Genomic DNA, 24,739 nt, shown 5'->3' on the forward strand with positions numbered 1-24,739 from the left:
GGATATAAGCACGTCTTCCTGTGCAATGCAAGCCAAGTGGCGTTGCTGGATAGACGGCTGACTCACCTTGCTTCACTCTCAGAGCATTATAGTTTGAATCAAGCGTCACACGGAAACATAACACGCAAAGTAATATTAAGAACATATTCATCACACACGAAAGTCCTTAACTGATACCATGGACGAGTACTTCTCTTTATCCTTTGTCTCATACACAGATTGAGACTCACACAGTGCTCACCAAGTGGAAGTACTAGTCTCTAATTTCAAGTCCTGCACACGCCATTTCTTAAATATTTCCAACTTATAGTACACACGCTAGTAATTCAGCTTAACTTAAGCACTCGGAAGTATTTCAACTTATTGCTACACGTGGTTTCATTGTGACCATTGGTCATTTCCGAAGATTACTACGATCCTCTTAATATTACCTGCCTGACATTTAATTCTCCCCACAAAAGTTCCTGAAATAGAGAAATTATTATTCAAACTACTCTTAAGTATTTCACATGCATACCATGTCTCCACTCTTTTGTCTTTACGGAGCACACCTAAGACAGGTCTTACCAACACTAGATCCAGTGGCAGAGTGCTGAAACATGGCCGTTCTTCAGGTTCTCGCACCTCCGTCGAGGTGGGGGAAGACCATGCTATCAATTGGTCAGCCACATTTCAGGCGCTCAAAGCTCCAGTAAATTTCATCTCTTTGGTTCCACCAAAGGTGACCAAAAGATCGTCTCAAAGATGATCATATATTCACATTCACTATCTGCGGTTAGCAGACGACCATACATTCATTCATTTCACAGATCTCACCAAACTGGATGTAGGGATTTATTTTGTGGGAGTGCACATGTGATCAATTAAATAAATAAATTGTCGTTCTTTCCCACACTGGCATCCGCCTTCGCTGTATTAATTGAAATTGAGTTATTATTAGAAAAAATATGTTGTACTGACAAGAATAACGAAGAATGTTGTACCTATTTTCAATGTCGGGCGGTACTGTACCCTTTCAATACGCTTATCGTAGTTAAATTTAAACTCTTTGGCTATAAATTTATTCAGCAGAATTTTCGTCTTCTTATCTCTCGTAATCACGTTATTGTTTATGATAACCTTATCTTCAGAAGTCTGTATTAATTCAGTCATCGTCTTCATGTTGAGTTTTACGGAATTTTCGCAGTTTAGAGTGAAGCCTTTAATTTTGGTAGTCTGTTTGCCTTTATATGTTCGATAAGCATGGCTTTTTGGCCCAGTGCTTATCCATTCAACGCCAAAATCGTCTTTGCCAAATTCATCTGTCCGTTCGCCAAGCATGCGACCTGTTTGCACTGTCTGTGCCATCGTCAATATAAACAATAGAGTCTGCGTCGAAGTATACAACTTCATCGCTTAATTTATCGAGCATATTATACAACCTCATTCTAGCGTTGACGATGGTGAAAGCGGCCACAGATATGGTAGTACTTGTGCTACCTTCGACATAGAAATCATCGTAGCGATATGTCACTTCAGTTATTTCCTCGTTGACTGGTATTACCTCTATTTTGTCTTTGAGTAGTAGCTCGTACCATGGTTTAATGTCGTCTATAAATTCTGTTTGTGACAAGCTCAGCCTCTGACCGAATTTTCCCCGAAGAGAACTGAGGCATATTTTGGTAACAGCTCGATTGTCGGTGTTCGCTTCAGTATTGATAATGTCGAGCTTGATATCTTGCTTTTCCTTGATAACTCGACCGTATTCTTCTTTCGACTTGTAATCATCTTCCCAAGGACAAGTTTCCAGTTTGGTCTTCACGAAGGTTTTAACGTAGTCTCTGAACAACTCATTACTTATTCGATCAAAATGCCGCACCTCGTAAATTTCCAGTATTTTGTAGTCTTTTTCGATGGCCTTGTTGAGCTCTATCGTTGTCCAAGTTCCTACAAATGCTCGCTCATCGTCACTATGGTTGCAACAACGCATTTCGCACATACTGCGAACGAAAGCTTTTCCTGTTTAACTGGAAGCACAGGATGATACAAGCCTCGAGGCGCTTTGCATTTAACAAAACCGAACCATTCTTCGCCGTATTTTTCTGGTCTCATTATCTGTAGGGGATGACCAACAGGATAATCGTCATGAAACATCACTGTTAGATATAGAATGCAGATTTCTGTGTATCACAGCATCTTGCCTGGAACCTTCAATTTAGCAGCGTTTGTTGTTCCACCGAAAAACGCGTCTCGGGGATTCAGTGGTTCTATAACGTTTATTGCATTATTTACGTTCTCTTTGTAAGCCTTAGAATTTTTTCACTTACAACTCTGTATCTCGACAACGTTATAACCAGCATTCCTCAACGTTTGCGTTCACTCTGCTGTCATTGAAAAGAGATCATTCATTGATTCACTGTTCACATTGTCGACAGTATCGGGCGAATAACATTTACGACAACCGTGCCAAAAGCAACCGTGATATTGATACAAGGTTTTCGTGCTTGCGTAAACTTCTACACCACGTATCCTAACCTCCCCACCGTTCAGTGGATGTTGAACATTAGGGAAAGAGCGTAACCACGCAGTTGATTCTTTGCTGAACATTTCCTTCCTTTGATCTTTGACAACAGCAATCGTGTTATACTCAAGGAATTTTGACCTTTAAATAGCCATACAAACATTAGCGATTGTTATGTACTGGAATGGAACGATATTTGCTATTCCCAGAACATTTCTCCTAAATTCAAGACATCCACGGTGCAACATGTCGACATCAGAATGGTAATATTCAGATAGTTCCTTCTGGAAGCCAAACACGTAGTTTCCTTCACCTTCTCAGCGCGCAGTTCTAAGAACGCTTTTCTATCTTTAGGTTTCATGGTGTCAACATCGTAGTACTTGGTCGCTGGGATTTGCCCCATGTAATTTTGATTTTCGCGCTTATTGAAGAAGTGAGAAAAGTAGCCCTTTTTCAACTCTTTCAAGCCGAATGTCTTTGGAAACGGTGCGAGGCCTCCTTGGATAAAGTTCATGCTGTAAATTATTCTGTGGTTTAGGGCAGGTTTTTTTGATCTCCATAAGCTTCATCCCTTGGTAAATTGTTTTCATCTTAGTTCGTTTTATTGACACAGTGCTGAAAAACGAAGTACGCATCATATGCCTTTGAGTTGTGTGCTATACACGTATATCCCCTGTTACTGTGTGATGTCAACCATTGACAAAATTTATTGTTATTTCTAAATTCGTATCTGTTTCCTTTGAAGTCATGCACAAAGTTTGGCGTGTGTACTCCTGTATGTTGTTCTGCTTCGAAATCGAGAAAGTGGTACCTTTCTGTGTAAGCGCATTTTTTAAATCGTTTAGTGCCTCTTCCGTTACAAGTACAGTAATCCTCGCATTAACCACTACGACATTTTCTCCCTTGCATGTAGCATTCGTGCTCACTTATCTTTAAATTTTCATTACAATTTTCGGCAGTGAGAGAAACCAGTTGCGTCCGCCGATGCTTCTACTACATATTTTTTTACACTTTTTGCACTTGTAAACTGCTTCACAGACTCGTTTGTGGTTATCCATGCATTCCTTATCAAAACAAAATCTGTTGTACTTTTTGCAATAAATTCTTGATCGCTTTCCTTCTGTATTATAATGCTTTGGTCTTAAACACAAATCGCACATATTTCCCTTATCTTTTTTGCAAGAGTGTCATCGAAGGGAACATGACAATTCTGACCGTAGTATCTGCTACCACTAAAACCCTTCATCTTGCTGATCGCATACAGTGGTCATTATTTAAGTACAAGTATCGTTTTCTCTCTTTCCGCGCCTGAAAAATGAATTACTTTGTTATGCAGCAGCTGAAACAACCTTAATCTGAACATTCAAAAGTTCTGCTGCATCGTTGATATTGGCCAGGGTGAACGCTTCTTCATAATTTTTTCCTAGTTTATAGCACAACTTCTTTGCTAATTCTTCCTGCAGAGCTCTCCCTTTCCTAATGCAGAGAACTTCATTATCCGTCAATTCCTTGCCGAGTATGTTACTAGTTTCGTCGGTAACTGCAGGCCTATATCAGACACTTTTTTAGGGTCGCCAGCCTCTAGCGCTAAACTCGGCAGTTGAACCATGTACGTATATCATGTTATTAACAACCAACACGACTTGACCTGATGTCCTCTGATAAACAGCAGACATATTTTTGAAATTCTGCGGTAGAAATCTTAACCAGTCTGTGATTAGCAGAGGTTTAGCAGTAGCGTGCTCGTCAATAAGTTTCTTTTTTTTCAGCTTTGAATAACATTTTAAGCCCTTTTTTTCGCTTCATCTTTTAGTTCTTGCGTAGCAGAATTATTCAAGCTATTTCCTTTCGCAGCCATTTCATTATATACACACATACATAAAATATTTCAATTATGCAATTCAATTTTCATATAAGACAGCTCGTCAGTTGCACTGGCCAACACCTGGCTGCCAAAACGTCGTTGCAGAAACAGCGGCCGCCAAAAGGACGTCAACATTTGGCATAAAAGTGACCGCCTAAAAGTTGCCGAAATTTTGCAAAAATGTGCCCGCAAAAAAGCGACGGCCAAAAAGTGGTCGCCAAAAAGCCGCCAAAATTTTGTAAAAAAGCTACCGTTTAGGCGACCGATATAAAGTCGCCAACATTTCGTAAAAATGTGACCGCCAAAAAGTGCTCGCCAAAAAGTCTCCAACATTTTGTAAAAAAAGTTAACCGTTTACACGACCGACATAAAGTCGCCAACATTTCGCAGAAAAAGTGGTCGCCAGAAAGTATTCGCCATCTTTTGGCCAAAAAGACGCAGGTTCAGGGAGGCGTCATCTTTTAAGCAAAAAAGAGCCGCGCCAAAATGTGTTCGCCATAAAGTGGACACTAAAAAGTAGCCAACATTTTGCAAAAATGTTACCGTTTAGGCGGCCGCCACTTTCTGGCGAAAAAGTGCCCGCCATAAAGTTACCGCCATCTTTTTGGTCAAAAAGTTACGGGTTCAGGGAGGCGTCATCTTTTGTGCAAAATGTTGAGTGTTATGTCTCATACCGACGCCTATATTACTCCTGCGGTTCGCTTTTTTATCAGCAATGGAATGGGGCTGCTTCTCTTCGACAATTTCCTCAACGAATAGGCTCTCGAACCTTCACTCGCTGTCCAACTTCAAAGAAGCATCGCTGTCTTCTTTGTGCACTTGTTATCGTTTTATTCAAATTTACTCAACATAATATTCTGCAACCCTCAGGCTGTCATTTTCGTAACTGTAGCTGTTATTCTTGTTTTGAGGCTGGTTATTGGCTTAAATGGCTCTGAGCATTATGGGACTTAAGAACTGAGGTCATCAGTCCCCTAGAACTTACAACTACTTAAACCTAACTAACCTAAGGACATCACACACAGCCATGCTGAAGGCAGGATTCGAACCTGCGACCGCGGCAGTGGCGCGGTTCTGGACTGAAGCGCCTAGAACTGTTCGGCCACAGCGGCCGGCGCTGGTTATTACTTTGGATATTTTCCTATTACGATCCTCAAGAATGTCGGAAAGTAAGAACACTAAAACCAGTGTCTTCAATGAGGAGTAGAAAATTAAGTGCTTCTTTGTACACAATTCCTAGGAGAAACACCAATGTTTAATACGTAAAACAAGCTTAAGTCGAAACAAATATTGCTCGATAGTTTCTTCGCTGCAAGAATCAACACACGGACGCTACTGTCATTTATTCGTTAAGTTAATAGAAGAGAACGGTCAAATCTTAAAGAAAAGAGTTTAATTCCATGGTCTGTGTAAAGCTTCAAATCAGCAAAAAGTCAAGAATGTTTCAGCGACTGCGTACTCGTGAAAGAATGTGAATAGAAATGGCAAAAGCACTTGGTTTCGAAGACGCTGCTAAGCACTTTAAAACAGTTACTTTGACACATAACACAGTAAACAGTCGAGTTATTGATATGGTACATACGATGAAAAAGAAGCCAAACAGTTTGGTTGTAAACTGTCGGTACTGTTATTTGTGAATGCACGAGAGCACTGATCGAACAGATTTTATTCAACTAACATTTATTCGTCTAATAATGACAACTTTTCTGTACATGAAGAGTTACTCCCTTAATTCCGTTATTCAGAATAAGTGTACAAGAAAAGTGTATAAGAAAAGTGTATTGAGCAAATTGGTGGTTTAGAAAGTGCTCTGCAATTTGCAACCATGTGTGCCAGCTATGGTCGGTAGTGAAAATAGCTTCGTTCACAAGTTAAAAATAGCAGAATAAATCGTTTACCTTATCATTGCACTATTAGGAAACGTATGAGAATGCTGTCATCAATGAAAGATGTGACGAAAATTTCGAACATAATATGAGGAGGAAATCGATCACTATCTCATCGAAAATTTAAAAAATTTTTGGAAGAATCGACGCGGATTACAGCGATGCGCTCCTCCATTCCGAAATTTTTACGCAGAAAAGAACTTTTCATGTTTTTGAATGAAGAACTAAATCAGGATACTACAGAGTTTCGAAGTAAGCTGAAGGATTTACAGTTTTTACTAGTTATTCAAATAATTTGAATATGTGTTTGGAAGGAAAGTAACGCACTATTTCTGATATGTTTACGAATATCAATATAATCAGGTGTAGACTTACGTTATTTATACTGTAACTAAACAAGTAAAATTTGTGACATTTCATTCGTATTTTGTGATCTGGGACACGAATATATGGAATTGAAATTTTCAGGATTTACTTCCACTATTGAAGTCTGCAATGATTTTCAAGAGTGGTTTCCAAGATCTTACATCATTGGAGCCGGATAACATTTTCCATAACGATCCAATGAATTAGTATAGAAAGTGTAAGAAGCGATCTTCGCGACGTAGTCTGCAGTTTACAAAATGATCCGTTCATGCAACGCAGAACAGAAAAAGATGCAGCAGATTTTGAAGTCTTGCTAGAAAGTCGGTACTTAGGACTCGCAGATTTCGCTCTTAATTTTTTTTTTCGGGTGAACATAAATTTGTGAAAGTAAATTTTCTTCAATGAAATAAATTAAATCTGCTCAGCGTAATCCAGTGACCAATGAGTCGTTGGAACATCAGCTTGGTTTTGCTACAACACAAATTGGAAAAGTTTGTGATAAGTTCCTATGGGACCAAACTGGTAAAGTCATCGGTCGGTAAGCTTACACACTACTTAATCTAACTTAAAATAACTTACACTAACGACAACGTACACACCCATGGCCCAGGGAGGACTCGAACCTCCGACGGCGGGGGCCGCGCGAACCGTGGTAAGGCGCCTTGACCGCACGGCTAGTCCACGAGGCAACACATTGAAATAGATATTGCAGTACTTGTAAAGATCAGATTAAATAAATCTAACCTAAACATTTAAATGGCTCAAATGGTTCAAATGGCTCTGAGCACTATGGGACTTAACTTCTAAGGTCATCAGTCCCTTAGAACTTAGAACTACTTAAACCTAACTAACCTAGGACATCACACACATCCATGCCCGAGGCAGGATTCGAACCTGCGACCGTAGTGGTCGCGCGGTTCCAGACTGTAGCGCGTAGAACCGCTCGGCCACCCTAAACATTTAAATACATCATTAATATAAGTACAAGAATTTGAGACAAATGACGAAACAGAAGTCGAAGTTCTTATAGTCTAAGAGGATTGCACAGAAATTAATGCACAGCATTTTTTTTCCTCGACCGAAAACAGTGCAACGAATGCAAAACGTTACATATGTATTATTTGAAGGCTCCTGAGTGAGTGCGCCAAGTTCCTGCCATTTCCGACAGATAGCGTAGCTGCAGGGCAGGTTCTGAATGGTGTCTGTAGGTGATGTACGTTACAAGCAACGTGCCGTCATTGAATTACTCACTGCAGAGAAAGAAACTGTGGGGAATGTTGACAAATGCTTGTGTAAAGTCTATCGAGCATCTGCTTTCGATAGAAATACAAATAGCTGTTGAGCATGGAGGGTGAGGTCATCAGAATGCGGTTCGGCGGAGCTCCGCAATTTGCGGTGGTCGGGGAGACCATCCATGGCTATCACACCTGACATGTTGCAGCGAGCTGAAGTTGTCATTCACGAGGGCAGACGCATTACGACTCGGCAGCTATCGCTGCATCTGTCAATCAGCAAAGGAAGTTCACACAGTGAAGCACTGGATCCGTCACCAGGACAAGAATTAGTGCCGACAAGGCATACACGCCGTAGTTTCGCGCTGGCGGAAGGCCATAGAACGGGGTGAAGATTACATGGAAAAATAGGGTGTGTAGATAAAACACCATTCTTTAGTGTATGTAATTCTCATTATGTTCAATAAAGAATTGTTGAAGAAAAAAATGCGGTGCATTACTTTCTGGGCAACCCTCGTATGACTATGGCGTTTATGTGTAGTGACTAGGTAAGTCTCAGGACCCATGATGGCTACATTCGGCCGGCGCGGCTGTGGCGAGGCCCTGACTGCAGCGCGTGACTCTAATTGGAGAGGGAAGCACTTGCTGTAGGGGAATGTTATATGAATACGTGGTGTCTGTTCTTCCGGACACTTCCGAAAGAACAGACACATAGCAGAATCCGCAGCTGCGATACATTATATGTATTTGAAGCTGGAGAGGGACAGAAAGGAAAGGAAAGGGAAGTGATCACGGCTGTCAGCTGCGTCGGAACATTACGCGGAATCATCGGCGACGCGTGAAAATGTGTACCGAGCAGGGATAAGAACACAGGATCTCCTGGTTACCAGGCTGGTGCGTTAACCACTGCGCCGTCCGGGACAAAGCGTTATCGTAACTGTGCAGGCTATTTCGGGACCTCTCACGACCGATACCCATTTCCATCGAGCGCCACGTATCCTCAGCCCCTGTCCATTTCCTTCGCTACTTTGAATTCCCACAGGAGGTCGGACGTACACTACTGGCCATTAAAATTGCTACACCACGAAGATGACGTGCTACAGACGCGAAACTGAACCGACACGAAGAAGATGCTGTGATATGCAAATGATTAGCTTTTCAGAGCATTTACACAAGGTTAGCGTCTCTAGCAACACCTACAACGTGCTGACATGAGGAAAGTTTCCAACCTATTTCTCATACACAAACAACAGTTGACCAGCGTTGCCTGGTGAAACGTTCTTGTGATACCTGGTGTAAGGAGGAGAAATGCGTACCATCGCGTTTCCGACTTTGATAAAGGTCGGATTGTAGACTATCGCGATTGCGGTTTATCGTATTGCGACATTACTGCTCGCGTTGGTCGAGATCCAATGACTGTTAGCAGAATATGGAATCGGTGGGTTCAGGAGGGTAATACGGAACGCCGTGCTGGATCCCAACGGCCTCGTATCACTAGAAGTCGAGATGACAGGCATCTTATATGCATGGCTGTAACGGATCCTGCAGCCACGTATCGATCAATGAGTCAACAGATGGGGACGTTTGCAAGACAACAACCATCTGCACGAACAGTTCGACGACGTCTGCAGTAGCATGGACTATCAGCTCGGAGACCATGTCTGCGGTTACCCTTGACCCTGCATCACAGACAGGAGCGCCTGCGATGGTGTACTCAACGACGAACCTGGGTGCACGAATGGCAAAACGTCATTTTTTTAGGATGAATCCAGGTTCTGTTTACAGCATCATGATGGTCGCATCCATGTTTGGCGACATCGCGGTGAACGCACATTGGAAGAGTGTATTCGTCATCGCCATACTGGCGTATCACCCGGCGTGGTGGTATGGAGTGCCATTGGTTACAAGTCTCGGTCACCACTTGTTCGCATTGACGGCACTTTGAACAGTGGACGTTACATTTCAGATGTGTTACGACCCGTGGCTCTAAACCTTCATTCGATCCCTGCGAAATCCTATATTTCAGCAGGATAATGCACGACCGCATGTTGCAGGTCCTGTACGGGCCTTTCTGGATACAGAATATGTTCGACTGCTACCCTGGCCAGCACATTCTCCAGATCTCTCACCAACTGAAAACGTCTGGTCAATGGTGGCCGAGCAACTGGCTCGTCACAATACGCCAGTCACTACTCTTGATGAACTGTAGTATCGTGTTGAAGCTGCATGAGCAGCTGTACCTGTACATGCCATCCAAGCTCTGTTTGACTGAATACCCAGACGTATCAAGGCCGTTATTACGGCCAGAGGTGGTTGTCCTGGGTACTGATTTCTCGGGATCTATTCACCCAAACTGCGTGAAAATATAATCACATGTCAATTCTAGTATACTATATTTGTCCAATGAATACCCGTTTATTTTTCTTGGTGTAGCAATTTTAATGGCCAGTAGTGTATTTCTGCACCCGCACTGAAGAAGGTGGATCCATTGCCCAGCTAGGCATATTAATTATGTAAATGCCTAACCCAGCTTGGCAATGGAACCACCTTCAGTGTGGATGTCATGTCTGAACGAATAGTCATCACACATTCATATAAGTAATACGTCTAGCTGGGTAATGGATTCAACTTCTTCAGTGCAGGTGCACAAATAGTCCAACCTCGTGTGGGAATCGCAGAGCAGCGAACATGGAGGAAATGGACAGGACCTTCGGAGATGGCGCTCGATGGGCGTGTGAATCGGTCGTGAGGCGTCCCGAAATAGTCTGCGCAGCTACAATAACGCTGTGTCCCAGATGGTGCAGTGGTTACCGCACCTGCACAGTAAGGAGGAGACCTCAGGTTTGAATCCCGGTCCGGCACACATTTTGACCCGTCGCCGCTGATTCCGCGTAATGCCGTGATGCAGCTAACAGTAATGATCACCTTTCTTTCCTTTTTTCGTCTCTCCACCTTCAGTTTTCAGTTTACGTAGGAGGGGAGTGTCTCGTATGCCACGCTTTTCTGGGCCTGCGCATAAATCATCCCAGTACATTGCAACTGCGTGGTCTCGTCCAGGATTAATAAGCTGTAAATAGTTATATTGCACAATCAAGACAAATATTTTCAGGAAATGTTCCCTAACACTTAAAACTATATTCAGTGTTAACACATTTCTGTTCTTTCAACAAAATGTTGCCTGCCATTTGTCAGTCTTCTGTTATACTTTTACTCTTGTCAGTTATCTTCCTACCCAAATAAAAAAACTCTTCTATCACTTTAATATTTTTATACATTGTGCATCAAAAAGAATCATCCGTTTTTGCAGTTTTGTATTTCTGAAACTAATGATGAGGTTCCATCTTCAAGGAGTGTAGGGGACGATGCGGGAGACCTGCACCGGCGTACTAGGCAAGGTACTAGCGGACTTGGTTTTGCCGTCGCCTTCCTCCGACCGTAATGGGGATGAATGCTGATGACGACACAACAACACCCAGTCCTCTCGAGGCAGGGAAAATCCCTGACCCCGCCGGGAATCGAACCCGGGAACCCGTGCGCGGGAAGCGAGAACGCTACCGCAAGACCACGAGCTGCGGACTCTGAAACTAATAAACATACATAATGAATTTTATTTTTTTGGTGAACAGGAAACTCAAAAAGTCTTGCTCCATACCTTTTCATACGTGTTCAAAATGCCCCCCTTGAGAGGCACGGCATATGTCAGTGCGGCATTCACATTGTTCCCACACTGCATCGAGCATGTCTTGAGTTACAGCTTCCACACCTGCTCTTACGCGATGTGTCAGTTCACTCATTCTTTTCAGTAATGGAGGCACATAAACCCCCACAAGAAATAATCACACACAGTCAGGTTCGGTGACGTTGGGGGCCAGTAATGTAAGACTGAATCATTTGGTCGAGTGCGACCGATCCATTGTTCAGTAATTCTTTGATTTATATTCCCGAACTCCCAGATGCCAATGTGGCGGTGCCCTATCCTGTTGGTAAATGAAATCGTTAGAATCAGTCTCAAACTGTGGGAGAATAAATCTCTCAAGCATATCGAGATATGTGCCACCTGTGACAGAGTTCTCGGCAAAGGAAAATGAACCATGCACATTTTCCCGTGAAACTGCACGAAGTATTAAATTTTGGAGAGTCTCTCTTCTGCTGTACAATTTCATGTGGTTGGACCGTACCCTATATTCTCACATTATGACGGTTTACCTTTACTTTTAAATGGAGGGCGATATGAGTAACGTCCCGTCGACAGCGAGGTCGTTGGAGACGGAGCACAAGCTTGGATTAGGGAAGGATAGGGACGGAAATCGGCCGTGTCCTTTCAGAGGAATGATCCCAGCATTTGCCTGAAACGATTTAGGGACATCACAAAAAAAATCTAAACCGAGATGGTCGGACGCGGGATTGAACCTTCGTCCTCCCGAATGCGAGTCCAGTATGCTAATCTCTGCGCCACCCTGCTCGGCCATTTAAATGGAAGGCTGCTTCCTCATTAAACACTAAGCGTGGAAGAATGCTGTCATCCTCCATCTTGCCAAGAACTAAAATACAGGAATCCACTCGTTGTTGTTTGTCACCTTCACGAAGAGCTTGCAGTAGCTGAATTTTGTATGGTTTGATGTGTGAACGTCGACGCAACAGACGCCAGACGGACGTCGAGGGCTTGTTGAGCTGTCGAGCTGCACGGCGAAAGGATTTCTGCGGACTCCTTGTGAAACTATGGCGGATGCGTTCGACATCTGTGTCAGACAACCCTCTCGGGTTTCTTGACCTTGAAACCGCTATTAATCGACTGAGCAGCGCCTCCGTTGCTTCACGAGCCTGAGTGCATACCGTACCGAGCCTCCCACTAAGAAAAATTGCTGGCAGTACCAGGAATCGAACCCGGGTGTTCTGCATGGCACCAAGAGCGCTCACCGCTTAGCTGTTGAGCTGGACAACTACATATAACATCGACGTTATAATCGAACATATGGGAAAGCGTAATTTTTTATTATTTTGCTGTTACAAGAAAAACAGACCGCATATTCGTCGATTCAGTGAGGTTAGATCCATATAAAGAGGAAGAAGCACAGGAGAAATGGAAATGAAACAAAATTCAGTCTACTTGGACGCGCAGTATATGAACGACTAATGTTGCCACCTGCTTGTAAGATGCGGAGCTTTTCACCTGCAAAAAGTCCATTTGTAAATCAGCTGGCGTTGAACGGCAACAAAAACAAAACACGTGGTAGATCACGGGAAACTTGATTACGCATTCACGGGCCAGCGCAGAGTTCAAGTGATCTCTATAAACGCTTCCTCCATAGAAGTCCGGAGATGGCATCATAAAACAGTTCAGTCTTCGTTTTTTAACGATCCATTAAATGTAAAACGAGACCATTTCAGCCACGCAGACCGCCACTGGGACGAAGTGAAAACTGGTAGTAAAATTTGTGTCCCTGAGGAATTACTCCATAATGAAACCTGAGCCCGTGTATCTTATCATACGCACGTGAAACTGCCGATAAACTGGGAATAACTACAGAGGCATTACGAATAAACTTCGCAATTAAGGCAGACAGTACTTTCATTGCCCGTTCGTGGTATCTAAAACTCGAATGACATTTCTTAACTGGACCGTTTCCAGACATCATTAATGCCGCCCCCATCCCACACCCCGTCTCCCAATGCCCGATGCTCTAAAAACATCTGTTTCAAGCATCTCTTTCTTCCTTACGTCGTATCTCCTGTAGCAAGATCAGTACAGTGATATAATTTTGCAGGTACGTTCAGTGGCATATGCGGACAGTGACTGCAAAATGTGTTGCGAACAAAATTAGTAGAAAACAATAATAAATTAAACCATCATGCCTGATGCAAAAGTTTTCCTGCGTGAACTTTTTGTAGAGTGTCAGCGAGAACAAGTGTTAGAAAGCAGCTGAAGTCATGTGTACAGTTTGTTGAAAGTCGCTAAGTACTCTTGTTCTTAAATAATGGGTGAATATAATCTGGACAATTTGCGCGCCATGAGTTGCGATGCTTGAATACATGTACACAGTTTCTAACTTTAATACTTGATTTTTTTTGTTTTAAGCCTTTAACGTACAATTATACCTTTAATTAGTAGACTATAACAACATTCAAATTTTAAAATACTGTCAAAAGTTCTGGGGAACTGTAACAGTACCGTTGGTTTAATCCTTTATGATCTGAAAGGACTTCTGAGCCCCAATTTAAAAAAATAAGAAAAAGAGAGAGATAGAAAAGCATAAAATATTTTCTTAAGTTAAGAGCCTGACGCATCCACTGCGCCCCGTTTATTCCTAGTTTGGTACACTGTTAACGTGTTGCATGACTTTTACAGACGTATTATTTGCGGCTCTAGAGCAGTTTGAATCTCAGCACGTGTATACTCCACACTGCTGGGTTGCGTATAGTTGGACGCGGATCATTCTGTGCTTGGCTTTGAGTGTTCACTGTGATGTTCTGGTCATCATATATTTTCCCCAATTTCGTCGTTAATCTGTTTATGCTAACAAATGTTTGGAAGCACAGAATATTGAACATTATTAGAAAACTTTCGTATAAAATATTCTGTACTTGTAAGTCCCGTCAGATCTACAGTTTAACATTTTCGCATGACAGGCCATGGCGAAGAAATCGGAAGATAAGGAGAAAATGAAGTTACTCTAGAAATTTTCCCATCTGATATGGATACACGAATTTAGAAAAGAAGAGATACTGAAACTAAACACAATCTTGAATAATTACTTCGAACCCGCCAATTTACCGACTGAACAAACAATAAATGACATGACGCCAAAAGTCATCATCAACAGAATATTTCTATTTATTCTGTAGAAGCTGAAGAAATTCAGTTTAAAGATGATAGTGACAGTAAGAAATATCGGTCAATTATTCCAGAATAAAAGAAGAAAGGATTTTCATTTTCAAATGAAATTTGAACCCGAAATCTTCGAGGTCATGCCAGATTTTATTGCTGATCGTGGAAAACGTGAAAACTATACTATTTACAATATACAATCAAGAACTGATTCAAAGCGTTCCCAGTATAAGCTGTTTCTATTTGTCAATGAGAGAGAAAATGGTTTCTATCGAAATCATTTCTCAAAAAGTAAAATTTGTCGACGACTGGACTATTATGACATGACAGTGCTCTGAAAACTCTTTTTGAAAAAATGAAAGACCACAAGTATACATTTCTCCTGTTTTCTTTAGTATAAAGAAATTTACAACCTGCCATAATGACGTAAAAAAAATTGAGTGTTGTCACCTTCAAAGAACTAAAATTCAGGTTATCAAAGGTTAATTAGTGACATTGTACAATAGTCCTCTTCACCTCCAACTATCAACTATTCCACCAAGTGTATTCCTTTGCTAGCAATTTAGAAAGTGAACTACGGTGGCTTCAGTTAATAACAATTAATGGCGGATCACAGATTGCTGGACTGATCGTTGAAATTCTTATTCCTTCCAAAACATTTCAAACTACACTTCGAATGGGCAACGAAATGTATTGCACAAGACAACATTAACCGCTTCACACTGAAACTTTAGATACCATGAAAATGCGGTGTGAATAGTTAGAATAAACATACTATCGATTACATCCAAACACACATATCTCATGCGACTGCATCTAATTGGCACGGCAGACCTACTCTTCAACCCCCACTGCTAACAGATTCACCACCGCAAGCGCACGTATGACACAGTAGTAATATTTCATGATACGTTGTCAGCGGGCAAATATTAATAGCGTAACCACCTGGCTTCACTACTATAATAACGTGCGCTAATGCTAAGCAATACCCTTACAAAAATGTCAAAAAATACCAGATGTCATGAGTAGTGGCGATATAGGATCCTCAGAAACACAGAAAATTAAATTTTTGTTGCTCATGTTAGCCGTTAGATAGGTACGCTTTAGCCGGGACTTGGTAACTGTGTGCCCCTTTTAGTCGTTCAGTAATGTAGACTAGGTTAGTGCCCGTTGCTAGTGACCGAGACGTGTAGCCTATGGCACCCCAGATTCCTTTTCTTAATTTTTTTATTCGAGGCTGTCAGTCTTTGTTGTACAATGAAGTATTCCAACAGGTTTGACTCAAGGTCATATACCGATATAAGAAAAAAGAGAAATGAGATAACTGATTCTATAGTTATTATCGCCAATCTTATACACGATACTGAATTCTCTCATCTCAGACGGATATTCCTGTACGTAGAGTCGCATTTAAACGTAGTAGCTATTCTCTGATCAATAATGATTAATTTGCACAGCAGTTACACCAAAAATAATTTTGTAAAAATATATTATGCCTACTTACAAATTAAAATATTAATGTTTTTTTCTATGTAATTATGACAAAGCATTTCAGCGTTCAGTCTGGAGCATAGTCCCCCTTATAAAATTCCTCCATGTTTAAATATATTAAAATTTTGTAATTAATAATTAGACACTGCGAGGAATATACACTACTGGCCATTAAAATTGCTACACCAAGAAGAAATGCAGATGATAAACGGGTATTCATTGGACAAATATATTATACTACAACTGACATGTGATTACATTTCCACGCGATTTGGGAGCATAGTTCCTGAGAAATCAGTACCCACAACAACCACCTATGGCCATAAAAACGGCCTTGATACGCCTGGGCATTAAGTCAAACAGAGCTTGGATGGCGTGTACAGGTACAGCTGCCCATGCATCAAGAGTAGTGACTGGCGTATTGTGACGAGCAAGTTGCTCGGCCAACATTGACCAAAGGTTTTCAATTGGTGAAAAATCTGGTGAATGTGCTGGCCAGGGCAGCAGTCGAACTTTTTCAGTATCCAGAAAGGCCCGTACAGGACCTGCAACATGCGGTCGTGCATTATCCTGCTGAAATGTAGGGTTTCGCAGGGATCGAATGAAGGGTAGAGCCACGAGTCGTAACACATCTGAAATGTAACGTCCACTGTTCAAAGTGCCGTCAATGCGAACAAGAGGTGACCGAGACGTGTAGCCTATGGCACCCCATACCATCATGTCGGGTGATCCGCCAGTATGGCGATGACGAGTACACGCTTCCAATGTACGTTCACCGCGATGTCGCCAAACACGGATGCGACCATCATGATGGTGTAAACAGAACCTGGATTCATCCGAAAAAATGACGTTTTGCCATTCGTGCACCCAGGTTCGTCGTTGAGTACACCATCGCAGGCGCTCCTGTCTGTGATGCAGCGTCAGGGGTAACCGCAGCCATGGTCTCTGAGCTGATAGTCCATGCAGCTGTAAAAGTCGTCGAACTGTTCGTGAAGATGGTTGTTGTCTTCCAAATGTCCCCATCTATTGACTCAGGTATCGAGACGTGGCTGCACCATCCAGCCAAGCGGATAAGATGCCTGTCATCTCAACTGCTAGTGATACGAGGCCGTTGGGATCCAGCACGGCGTTCCGTATTACCCTCCTGAACCCACCGATTCCATATTCTGCCAACAATTGGATCTTGACCAACGCGAGCAGCAACGTCGCGATAATTTAAACCGCAATCGCGATGGGCTACAATCCGACCTTTATCAAAGTCGGAAACGTGATGGTACGCATTTCTCCTCCTTACACGAGGCATCACAACAACGTTTCACCAGACAATGCCGGTCAACTGCTGTTTGTGTGTGAGAAATTGGGTGGAAACTTTCCTCATGTCAGCACGTTTTAGGTGTCGCCACCGGCGCCAACCTTGTGTGAATGCTCTGAAAAGCTAATCATTTGTATATCAGAGCATCTTCTTCCAGTCGGTTAAATTTCGCGTCCGTAGCACGTCATCTCCGTGGTGTAGCAATTTCAATGACCAGCAGTGTAATTCAACATTTTTTCTAAAAGGTGATTGGTTCTATTCAAGATTCCAATATACCATATTATTCTTCACTCTTTTGGCTACAAAATCCTATATTTCAGTACAATTTCCATTCAATGCTATGGCCTTACCCCTTCTTACTGGAAAGGCCTATCACTCTGTGGTCGACGTCGGAGCCACGGTCTTACTGCATCAATACTTTCCTGCATTACCCACATACTGTATCCCACAGAGTGCATCCTATGTTGGGGCAAACAGATGCAGGTCAGAAAGTGCGAGATCAGAGCTGTAGTGTGGATGAGGAAAAGCAGTCCAATGAAGTTCTATGGGCTGCTCTCTGATGCAAAGACTTATGTGAGGCATGCAGTTCTGTCATATGAGGACACGATCACAATCATCTGTTCAACAAATAAGAAATTACAACAAAAAGTAATCAATGATGTATATACCTCCAAGTAAATCATGAATATACAAGCTCAAATGTGATAAATGCCCAAAATTCTAAATTATACAAAAGGGCAGGCGTTTTGAAGTTAGATACAAGGAACACATTGATGGTTTAAGGCTTGGCAACTTCAACAAATCTGCATTTGCAGCCCATATTGCTGAAGAAAACCATTCAGTGAGAAACATTGAGAACAGCTGAAAGGTGGCTACACTGAGCCACTGCGCCAGAGATTGCGCCAAAGAGTATTATTAAGCCGCCTCCACAGTGCTTGTCGAGAGCTCGTAGTAGTGAGTGCTTGGGGAGAACTCGTAGTAGTCAGTGCCTGTTAAGAACTCGTAGTGGTCAGTGCTTGGAGAGAGCTCGTAGTAGTCAGTGCCTGTCGAGGTCTCGTGGTAGTCTGTGCTGAGATGTTGTAGCAGAGAGTGTTTGTTGAGATGTGCTATTAGGCAGTGCTTGCTGAGATGTGATATTGGAGAGTTCTGGTTGAGATATAATGTAAGGATTAGAATGATTTTCATCAATATAAATGAGGTAACTAACTCCGTTTGTTTTTATTTCAGTGTCCTAAATAATGCGTCACTACAGGTTCAGTCAACAAAGCATCTGGCGTGTGTTCTTGTATTAGAGTTTAATTCTGCTTTCATTACGCAATTATAGTATTTGTAATTTTCTTTTATCACGTCAGTAAAATGGTATTTGAAATTTCTTGTCTTGTTGAAGAAGAACCGTGCCAGATGTGTACGTTGAGTCACACTCCCACACACAGAACAATTACATTTGTGCTTTGGTTTTGTAGGTTTTATAGTTGCTGGGGACTTAATTAATTAATTGTGTTAACGAAAATTTTCATTTCATTTTTTGTTGTTGTTGTATGCAGTCAGATTGCGTAATAGTACTAGTCAGGGCCAACCGATTACGAGACATAGTGTAATCGGACATAACAGCTACTAAAAAATATTTTCAATCATATTTAATTAAGCCCCCATGCACAACTTAAAAATTTTACATCTAGCAGAAAAGGGAGTCACTATGAATACATTAGAAGAAAAAGAAATACTCACACACAAAAACAGCACTCCATACTATATCCTTAATGAACAGACTGAATTAGCTAACATCCCTTTCCCGAAAAATTTCCAAAAATTATTTTCCACCCTCCAAATCAAAAAATATTCCTACACCTATCTGTAGATCAAGTAGCAAATTTATATGTTACTACAACTTTCATGATGCTAAATGTAAATAAATGATGTACTGTCTTATCCAAATATATTAAGAAATCTTTAAGATGGCACATCTTTACATTGTAACAGTATTCGCTCTAAAATTCACAAAACCAATGCCTCTCTGTATTAGTGTAAAATGTGTTTCAGTTGCATAAGTGAATATATGATCCTTTTCCAGACATGGGACACCTTTATAATATTACGATATATTATAGCATCTTTGACACTCATGTACTTGTAAACACCTTGTATCAATAAAAAAATGTGATGCACGTTAGAAATGTATTCTGCGACAAATCTAAGGTGCTCAATGATACAAATTTATGTGTGCAACGCTAAGCATGTGGAGAAAACTGTACGAACATCACTTGCTGGATGAAAGCTATGAACACAAATACTCCAGACCGACATTTCACGTAAGTCACATCCCAGTGAAAATCTGTAATGCACCCATCTGTGTGGCGTGCTTATAATTACGTATTATAAATATTTTAGGCCAACTAATCAATAAAAAAATGCACCACATGTTTTAATAAAAGCATGAAAGCCGTCTGACAATGAATTGTAATAATTCGAAACCGGTAATGGCACCTTTTGAATAAAGGAACTTAAAATAAACTTGTGGCTGGTTGATGTCTCAACACTATCAACTTATGTGAGGCCTTGTGTTGTCATGGAGAGGGAGAAGTTCGTTTCTGTTGTTGTGGTCTAAAGTCTTTCCTCCAAATTCCTTAGGGCAGCACAATACACCTCCGAGTAGACCCTTCCACCGTGAGGGAGGGCATCAAACAGAATCCCATTCATAGTCACAGAAGGCCGTTCGTATGATTTTACGTGGTGAGGGAACGACTTTGAACTTTTTCTTTGGAGGAGAGGTGTTGTGACGCTATTCCATGGATTGCCATTTTGTTTTCGGTTCTAAGTGATGAACACATGTCTCATCGTCTGTGACGATGTTCCACAAAAAATTGTCGCAATCTCCAAGTAAAGCGCAAGAAATTCCGCATAGATGGTCCGTTTCTCTTTATGATCTTCTCTTAGCGATTAACGTAATGTACTCAGATCTAGGAGTACACCAAACTGGTGGGCGAGTGTGTCAGCACAAGAAACAGGTGTCCAGTTGAGCAGTTTTTTTTCCTTTTGAAACGTCCCCTTTGAACAATTATACATGACTGTGCTTAAACTGACACACAATATTTTTTTTTTAGCGCAACGCAATCTGACTTTCAATAACCCTACAAAAGAATGGCCCTGACTGACATTAACCTATACCTTTCACAAATCACTTACCTCACAAAAATCTTGGTTACTCGAACTACTGCAATACAGCGAGCGCCACTACTGCCAGCTAAATAAAAGATTCAAACTACGGAAGGCACTAACTACTGATAGGCATAGTTAGCAAATCAAAGATTTTAATAGAGACCAAACAATGTATTTACCTTAATAGTCATAATATATATAGCAGTTCATGACAAATTTCAAAACTCCGCCATCTCTCTCCCCACATCCACCACTGCTGGCGGCTCACCTCCAACTGCGCAACGCTACGCGCTGTTCGCATCCAGCTGCTGCTGCCCAACACTACAATGGCGAGTATTACAACAATGCAAAGCAGCCACAGACTGCACACAGCACAGTCAGTGATTTTCATACAGAGGTGGCGTTACCAATAAAAAAACATAAACAGCCTACTTACACTTTTTTCTGTGGTTCGTCGATCACCTCGAGTGAGACTGTCCGCACGTTGTAATGCTGTGCAATTGACGGCTGTTTGCGACCGGACACGCGGGAGATAAAACAGGTTTGCGCGACCTGGTTGCGATGATGACAGACGCCTCACCGAACAATTGACCGCGTTTTTCCTTCAGCGCCAAGTCTCCGTAGCGCCTAAGAATATCTGCGATGCTCTGGTTTTCTGCCAAAAGAAACTCAATGCCAGCTCTTCGTTTGGAACGCACCTCCGTTACTGACGTACTTGATCACTTGAGCACCAATCGGAACTTCATGAAACTATAGGGGCTGAAGTGAGAATATTCCACAATGTCCCACAGAAAATTCCGCATTTTTGCAACCAAAATTGGCCGAGAACTTACTCAACGCCCCTCCTACGTTGGCAATAGCAGATTCCCACACCTGGGAACGACCATCTCGAAAACAGCAAAGCGTTCGGCTGTTCGCGTTCTGCTGTAGTTAGTATCTGTGGAAAGTGGTTGAATGACAGTGAAATCACAAGTAACGAGAGGGATACCCCGAACAGCTGCTAGGATCATGCACCCCGCCAAGGACCCAGGCAGTTGGGGGCAAAAAGTACGCTAGTGGGATATTCCGATCTGAAACCATGAGACCTACAGTGGTAATGGACGGTATCATGTCAGCTTGACACCAAGTGCACTTTGTTGCATCTCAAGATGCTTGATGTCTTCCTCGAAGGCAATGACATTTTCCAACAGGACAAATGTACTTGTCAAAAGACCAGCATGGCACTGCAGTGCTTTGAAGAGTATGATAGTGAACTCAGGTTGATATCTTGGTCACAAAATTCACTTGATACGAACCCGACAGAACACATCTGAGACGCTAACGGGATCCAGTTTCGAGCTCGCATACCACAGGTCCTCAATAAGGGGGAATAGCGTGGCCTACGTACCTCTGAACACCTATCAAGGACCATTGCCATAGTTAGTTGCCGGTCGGAGTGGCCGTGCGGTTCTAGGCGCTACAGTCTGGAACCGAGAGACCGCTACGGTCGCAGGTTCGAATCCTGCCTCGGGCATGGATGTGTGAGATGTCCTTAGGTTAGTTAGGTTTAATTAATTCTAAGTTCTAGGCGACTGATGACCTCAGAAGTTAAGTCGCATAGTGCTCAGAGCCAATGGAACCAACCATAGTTCGTTCCATATCCGGAAAAAAATGCTCTCGCACAGGCCATCGTAATATTTTGGTTCATCAGTATATTTCAGTTTCTCTGTTTTACATTTTGTCCTTCCATCTTTCTAAGACATTGCATTTGGTTGTATATTTTCGTATGGCATTTCATTGCGAGTCATCAGAAAATACTTCGTCGTTGACATTGCGTGAGAACGCGTACTGCCGCACACGGAATCATACCTCGAATAATTCTCGTTCCTAGGTGGCTCGTTACAATAATGACGTCACGCGTTAACAGTACATTCCTTGTTCCTAACAGCGTTTTCGCTCGAACTTTCTAGAAGGACGAATAAAGTTAGTGATGACCTCTCCGTTATCTCGGAAAAATAATACCAAATCTGTTGCAATATTTTTTGTTTAATCTGATAAGACTTTTACGATTTCGCTATAAAACAGGCGTTTAATGCGTTTGGTTGCTGTTAACCTCCGAGTGCTGTTCACATGATCACGTAATGCGACGCAATTAGATGCAACAGGCGGAAGGGACGTAAATCAGTGTGAGTCGGGCAGCAGCAGTGAAGAGATCGGCGACGGATGACGCGTGAGTGCGTACAGAGTTCTGAGGAAATTAACAATTGGATAGAATGTAGACGGTGCAGGAAATACGTATTACAAGTAAAGTAATGAAGTGATGTCAGTGTTAGTCAAAAGGACTAACATGATCGATCTAGGCTGTGTAATTGGTACTAGTTTTGTATTTTAACATTTGGTATATTATATCTCTTTAAAAAAATAATGTAACTATTTATTTTAGAGGAAACACTCTCCTAGTAAATTTGTTTGTCCTTTGATTTATCGTGATCTGTTACTGATTTTTAGTGAAGTTAGTTTTTACGTTTAGCTTCCAAAAAAATACAAAAGAGATATAATAAGCAAAATAATGAATTTCGTAGGTTGCCAATTACGTATTATGTCTGGTTTTATCGAGCGCCAGGCTCCCTACAAATTACTGTAAATGCAATAGCGTAGTATTACTCAGCTCCAGGTCACTGATCTGAAATTATTACTATCACAAAAAATAGACAAGTTATAATAAAATGGATTCTTTTAATTAATCTCACTGAATATTTTTACATAATTTCTTCCGCTCCGACTATCAGACATTGTGCTGTGAAAAAATATGTTTTAAATGTACCGCGTAATGGCGGCTAATTGTTAATAGTCAGAGATCACTGTTACGCGCTCCAGAGCAGCTGGAAACATGCTAAATAATTTTCATTAAATATTCTTTTCATAACATAAATGTGGCGTAGGTTCTTGAAATAACACACGGAGTTCACTTAATACTATTATATTCTTACTAGGACACAGTTTACACCATTAAATATTTGCAATTACACTACGACAGAAACAAATTCTAGCGCAGCTCAATAGCTTGCGTACCTTATTCCAGCTAACACCAGAACGAACAGAACAAAACAGACTAGACAGAAGAATGAGCACTGCATTGTGTTTTATGCTCTTACAAAGATAATAATACTTATTTTAATTACTTACACATTTTAATGTCTTTTCTGCATCTATCGATCTATATTGTATATTTTTACAGTTAGTGTTATTACCTTTCGCAGATAAATCGATGTTTGCAGTTCATTTTGAGTCACATACAGTCATTTTTATTTATGTTTCACCTCGTAATGGTGAATATTGCAAAAGGGACACTACAGGTACCAAAAAGCAACGTGAACAATAATAATTTTGCAACTCCAAGCGACTACTTGTGGTCATCTTCCCACAAAGCGTCACCATGAAGGCGGTGATGCTCTCAATTAGGGTCTGCCGCCATATTGGAGGTAAAATAGAGCACATTACTGACATGCTCCAGAAACAGTCACTTCATGTGCAGAAAACGGGTCACGATACACCTTTAGATACAAAGACTATGGGATTCGCTGCTGAAGAATAAATATCACATGTCGTAGATTGTCTCACTAACATTTATTTTTGAACTCAATCTTGAACATACAGAAAAAGAAATTCTTGCGCAAATAAAAAATAAAAAGAAGTTACATTTGCAGGTCGCAAACATTAATAGACTGCTCTTATACTGCAGAGTAGCATTCAAAGGTTATGCAGTTAGTTAAGTCTACATGAACTGCAGTAATAGTTTCGCATCAGGGAACTGCAGTTTAGTATAGAGCAATTGTCCTTGGATGACTGTTCATCACATTCTATTCGTAAACGTACAATGAGGCCAGAAGCAGAGTTCGGAGAGATTATTTATTTAAACAAATTCCTTGTTTAGTATACATGCGACCGGCTTTTCGTCTGTTAATAATGACCTTTTTTTCCTCTCGAGCACTGAAATGAGAAACCAAAGGTGGCGTTGAATCTGTTGCTGAATCGCTCAGTACCTTGTGCTAGGTATCGCTTTGTTGAAGAGTGTGCTATGAGTATCACTTTATGGCAAAGGGGCAGCACGGTCTCGTCCGTCGTTC

The sequence above is a fragment of the Schistocerca serialis genome, chromosome 7 (assembly GCF_023864345.2).
Source record: "Schistocerca serialis cubense isolate TAMUIC-IGC-003099 chromosome 7, iqSchSeri2.2, whole genome shotgun sequence".
Taxonomy (NCBI): domain Eukaryota; kingdom Metazoa; phylum Arthropoda; class Insecta; order Orthoptera; family Acrididae; genus Schistocerca; species Schistocerca serialis.